This window comes from Myotis yumanensis, unplaced genomic scaffold (genome assembly GCF_028538775.1).
Source record: "Myotis yumanensis isolate MYYU_CA2020_CCGP unplaced genomic scaffold, mMyoYum1.0.hap1 SCAF_3, whole genome shotgun sequence".
In the NCBI taxonomy this organism is placed as follows: Eukaryota; Metazoa; Chordata; class Mammalia; order Chiroptera; family Vespertilionidae; genus Myotis; species Myotis yumanensis.
The window spans coordinates 9,681,919-9,687,614 of record NW_027223754.1 but is presented as its reverse complement, the minus strand read 5'-3'; positions in this window follow the sequence as shown (position 1 = coordinate 9,687,614).

Genomic DNA, 5,696 nt, shown 5'->3' with positions numbered 1-5,696 from the left:
ACGTGATGGAGTCCCAGGCATATCTCTCTTGCCTTGGGCAGTAGGAAAATTCTAACAGCTGTGGGGTTGTTTGCTTGTATGTTTGTTTGCATGCCGCTTGATCATCCTTTTATGAGCATCACAGGCAATATTCGCATTTATTTCTTTGATTGTAACATCTCTCTAGATGACAGAAAAGAAGAGGTGTTTTAATGTGCTCAGCTTTTGTGTTTGGGGATTTTTTGTAGGGGTGGCAAGTGCATTGAGAAGGAAATGAAAGAGGCAATTTCTCACACATTCCTCTCTGCATGGACAAAGGATGCCCCTTGTCCTCTGTGCCGACCTTCTTCCTTTCCCTGCACAGGTGACAATGGCCTTCCCTTCCTTGGGAAATGGGCCACACCCATTGTTTTCTTTATCCAAATCCTTATGTATCCTGATAATCGGGGGGAATGTTTCCTGCATTTTTTTCAGGTTTATGCAGCCTCTTCCTTCATCCTTGTTGCTAGAAAGTGTATTGTAATACACACTCTGGAACCTGATGTTGAATTTACTGGCATTTTCCCTATGTTCTCAGGTTGCCTTCTATAGACCCTCAGGATATGGAGGTGGCGTACGGTGCTTCAGGCAGTAGCCATCCCCATGGGTCAGCAGGTGAAGATTCTCTGAGTCAGAAGGAGGGTCTCAGGTCTTCCTAGCCCTGTGGTCGACAAACTGCAGCTCGCAAGCCACATGCAGCTCTTTGGCCCCTTGAGTGTGGCTCTTCCTAAGCCTTAGGAGTACCCTAATTAAGTTCATAACAATGTACCTACCTATATAGTTTAAGTTTAAAAAATTTGGCTCTCAAAAGAAATTTCAATCGTTGTACTGTTGATATTTGGCTCTGTTGACTATGAGTTTGCTGACCACTGTCCTAGCCAAACCCACCCCTCACCTGCCAATCCCGACCCAGATGGTTTGTTTTTATACAAGCACCTACCTTCCCTAATCCCACTGATGACCAGCAGATTCATGGGTACATCTGTTTTATGACTGCCTCCACAGTGCGCATAGTAGGTAAATTACTGAATTGCTTTTGTACTGTATCTTCATGCATATCAACAAGAAACTTTAATATTCCTAATCTTCCTTAAGTATTTTCTTCTGTACACAATATCTTACTTGGATTAATGTGGAATAAAACATTGTGAATGACATGAAGGAATCGTAAAAGATTTTTTTATGGTATACTGTAATTAGCTCTTGAGATTAAGATACATGTATATTTAGTAAAGTCTATGTGATCTAAATAAAATTTTAATTCTTGAATTGCATTGTTTTACATCTTACAGAGTTATACAATGTTCTTACAGTATGCAAACAAATAAAATCCTCGCGTATTAACTAATAACGCAACACAAATATTCTTAGAGTGAAAAACAAGTTTCCTCCTTCTTGCTATTGACAGGAGAAATAAATATTTAAAAAGTCTCATCCCTTTGACAGATGCATTAAAAATCCATTAGTCTGACAAATAGCATCTTTTCCTGATAAGTTACAAGTTCCCAAATATGATAAAAGACATAAATCATAGAAATTTTGTCCTCTTAAAGCCGCCAGACAGTGGGTTCCCTCATTCTCTCATTTTATGCAACAAATAATTGTTGGTGTCCACTGCATCCTAGACACGGGGCTGCTTCACAAGCCGGGGGTGAGGTTCCAGCAAGAAAACAGAGAGGTGCAGTGTGGCACGTGGTTGGTGTCAGGATAATGGACACGGTGAACTGGGGGAGCGCAGGGGAGGGGAACATAACCCTAACTTGGGGGATGAGCTCACGGCAAGATCTGAGCGACTCCAGAGAAGCAGATGGGAAGTGGTGTTGCATGCAGCAGGAACATATGGGAAAACTGGGAGGAAGAGGGTGAATGTGATGTGTGAGGAACCAGAGGAAGTTCACAAGGTTGGCTAGTGGAGCAGGTGCTTTTGAGGGAAAGGATGCTTAGGAAGGTCAAGGCTGGAAGGCCACGTTGTGAAAGGTCTTGGGAAATGTGTGGAACTTGATTCAAAGGAGCAGTGGGCCTCCATGGAAGGGTTGTCTGGAGGGATGGATATATCTGTTTATATGATTTTAACCCAATGGAATTTTATAATTAAATTGAGGGTGAAATCATTGACTTTGAATATATTGAAGGTGTGTAAGATGGGAGCCAGGGGGGTTAATTAGGAAGCTGTGATAGTAATTCCCGTAAAAGACAATGATAGACTCAACTGGGTTAGGGGCCGTGCAGATGGAGGGAAAGTAGATGATTAGAATCAACAGGATTTGGTCTATTTTGTGCAAGAGGCAGAGAAGGTTTCCAGACTTACCTCACACACTTGCTGTGTCCCCACAGGGTGGGTAGGGGTGAGGAACTCGGTGGGACCTCTTTGATAAGGGCAGTAATCCCATGCATGAGGGCTCCACCCTCATGACCTCATCACCTCCCAAAGCTCCCTTCCTCCCAGACCATCACATTGGAAATTAGGTTTCAATGTAAGAATTTTGGAGAGACACAAGCATTCTATCCATAACAAAGTCTGTTTAGTCAATGCTGTTATAGGCTGCATCAGTCTTACCTTTGCTTTATATTTGAGATACATCTTTCATCTTTTTTATTCTCAATGGTTCTGACCCTTATGTATTAGGTCAGACTCATGTAAATAGCATAAAGCTTCTTAATTTTTATTTAATCTGAATATCTTGGGAGCTTAGTCCGTTTACATTCTGATTTGACAGGTTTGTTCTTTTAGCACTTCTAGGTCGGCGTTCCCATGTCCTTTTGTCCTTCATCATTTCAGTGCTATTTAGTGTAATGGCCCCCAAACATGCTCTGTTCCCTCAACCCTGTGAAATGTTGCTTTACACTGCATATGGGCTTTGCAGACTGGAGGCAGGGAGGCGAGGCAGAAGTTAAAGTGAGAGATTTGAAGCATGAGTGGGACTTGACCCGCCATGGCTGGCTTTGCAGACGGGGAGAGGAGCGGGGTCAAGGCATGCAGCCCATGCCTAGAGCTGAGGTGGACCTTAGTCCTGCAGAACATGGAGCTGGATGGCGCCAATGGCTTGAACACGCTTGGAAGCGGATTCATCCCTAGAAGCTCTAGGAAGGAGCGCAGCCTCGCTGACCTCTGATTTTGTCCTTGTGAGGCTCCGAGAGGGCCAGCCACTCCCTGCCTGCACTTCTGGACTAACTAACTGTGTGATAATGAATGAGTGCTGTTAAGCCTCTAAATTAATTTAATTGAGGTAATCTGTTATGACAGCAGTAGGGCGCTAACGTGGTTTCTGGTGAGAAATCAGCTGTTGGATGGATTAATTGTCCCCCAGAATGTATGATACACCTTGTTTTTCTTTGAAGACGTTTTATCTTGGGCTTTCAGCGGCGGAGGATGTGGAGCTACAGGAACTTTCAGTCCCTGCCGGTGGGAACGCAAAACGGTGCAGCCAGTTTGGAAGACATGTTGGCGACTTCTTACCAAACTAAACAAACGTACATGTGCTCCAGCAATCATTCCTCTTGTTATTTACTCAAAGTGTGCTGAAGACGTATGTCCACACAACAACCTGCACATGGATGTTTACAGACGCTTTATTCATAGTTGCCCGAAGCGGAAAGCAACAGAGATGTTCTTCAGTAGGTGAATGGAAAAACCTTGGTACATCCAGACAATAGAATATTTATTCAATGCTAAAGAGAAATGAGTTAGCAAGCCATGAGAAGACATGGAGGAACCTTAAATTCATGTTAGGCAGTGAAAGAAGCCAATCTGAGGAGGCTACCTACTGTATGATTCTAACCACGGACACTCTGGAAAAGGCAAAACTAAGGAGACAGTAAAAAGATCAGTAATTGCCAGAAACGGAGGGGAGGGAGGGATAAATCAGCAGAGCAGAGGATTCTTAGGGCAGCAAAAATACTCATAATGATGGACACACAATTGTCCAAACCCATAGAATGTACAGTATCAGGAGTCAACCCTAATGCCTTTGGGTGATAGTGCTGTGTCAACGCAGGCTAATCGATTCTCAGAAAGGTACCCTTTTGGTGTGGAATGTAGATAGTGGGGGGGCGGGGACTGTGCATGTGGGTGGACAGAGGGCATATGGGACATCTCTGTACTTCCCTTCAATTTGGCTGTGAACTTAGCATGGCTCTAAAATAAAATGTATTCATTAAAAACCCTATTATTTAACTCGGTTGGTGCAGCCACGAATTCCTTCCTCGGTGCTCCCATTCCTTGCAGACACTCCATTTCACCTCTGCATCTCACCCGCGCAGCCTCAGTGCGCGCTGCCACCTGCTGGTGAGGACCCTGTTTTGAGCCAAGCGTGTAAACTCTTTCCCCAACAAGTACGTTAATGAATGACAGGGCACTGATTCTAATCTAGGACTTGGCCGTGATGGCATGGATCTAGGAAAGTGTGAGAGGGGAAGCCCAGTCAGACAGGGGACACGGTGGGTTTATTTAATTCCGTGCTAAGTACCGGTCGGGCAGCTTGATTGGAAAGTTGCAGGCTTGTCTGGTCCCATCACAGACGCTTCTGGAATGACTCCAAAGGCCTGGGGCCCCGTAAGTTACTACTGAGGTTGTAGATTTCATGGTACTTTCATGGCGTTATTTTGAAGAGCTATCGGGTGAATATGCGTCCGACAAGGTGGGTGTCTGCAGGAAGAGCTCGGCAGGTTTGGAGGCTAAATGTGTTTCGGGTCGGTTTCTGCTCCGAAGAAATCCGGGAGACCTGCCTCGTGTGGCTATGGAAGCAAGGTCGTGGCCACCTTAAAGCGACTCAGTCCGTGGCATTTGAAAGCGACATGAAAAGTTTATAGCTGCTCCGAGCCAGGGTTCCCACCGGAGTCGCTGTCATTTCCAGCGGCAGCATCCTCCACTCTCGCTCTGATGGCCCCGGGAAGCCTGCAGAGGCTGTGCCCACGCTGAGGACGAGCACTTGGGATTTGAAGGGCAGCGTTCACAACATCTCACAACAGAAGTAGCTGTTGGGGAAAACGACGGATGGCAAAAAAATAACACTACTAAAAAATGTATATCCAACATAAGAAATTCTGGATGGCCTTTTTCGGGATGTGGGTGCAAGTGCAGAGAGCTGGGGAGCGATTTCTCGTTGACGAATAGTGCCATGCCTGCCCCAGGACGGGCCTGGATGTCTGCACCTCTTGCCATCTCCCGGCTGGATGGCCGGATCCTCCCTGATGCCCAGTTGACAGGGAAGGACGCTGGGGCATAAGGGGGCTCACAAATGCTCCTCAGTCCGAGGGAGGCTTCGCGCCCACGCGGTCTGCTGCAATGTCCCAGAGAGGAAACACCGAGGACCCAAGCGACCCCGGAGTCGCTGCCCCCTTAGCGCGCAGGCGGCTGGACCCGGGACGCCCGCACGGGGGCGCTGTCGGCACGCAGTGCGGGCTGCGCGCAGGGAGCCCCGCAGTCCCGGGAGCCGGGAGGCGCGCGGCGGGGGTCCCCAGGCCGGGGCTGCAGGTGCGGAGTGCGGCCGCCGGGAGGCGTGGAGCGGGCAGGGAGGCCGAGAAGGAGCCCCAGGGATGGAGAGTGGATGCGGGCGGGCGGGGAGGAGCCACACAGGTGGATCGCGCGCGCTGTGGCCACTTGCAGGGAGCGCGGGGCGGGGGTCGCCTGCCCGGGCCGCGCGATGGCCGGGCGACCTGGTGGCGCACCGGGCGGCACC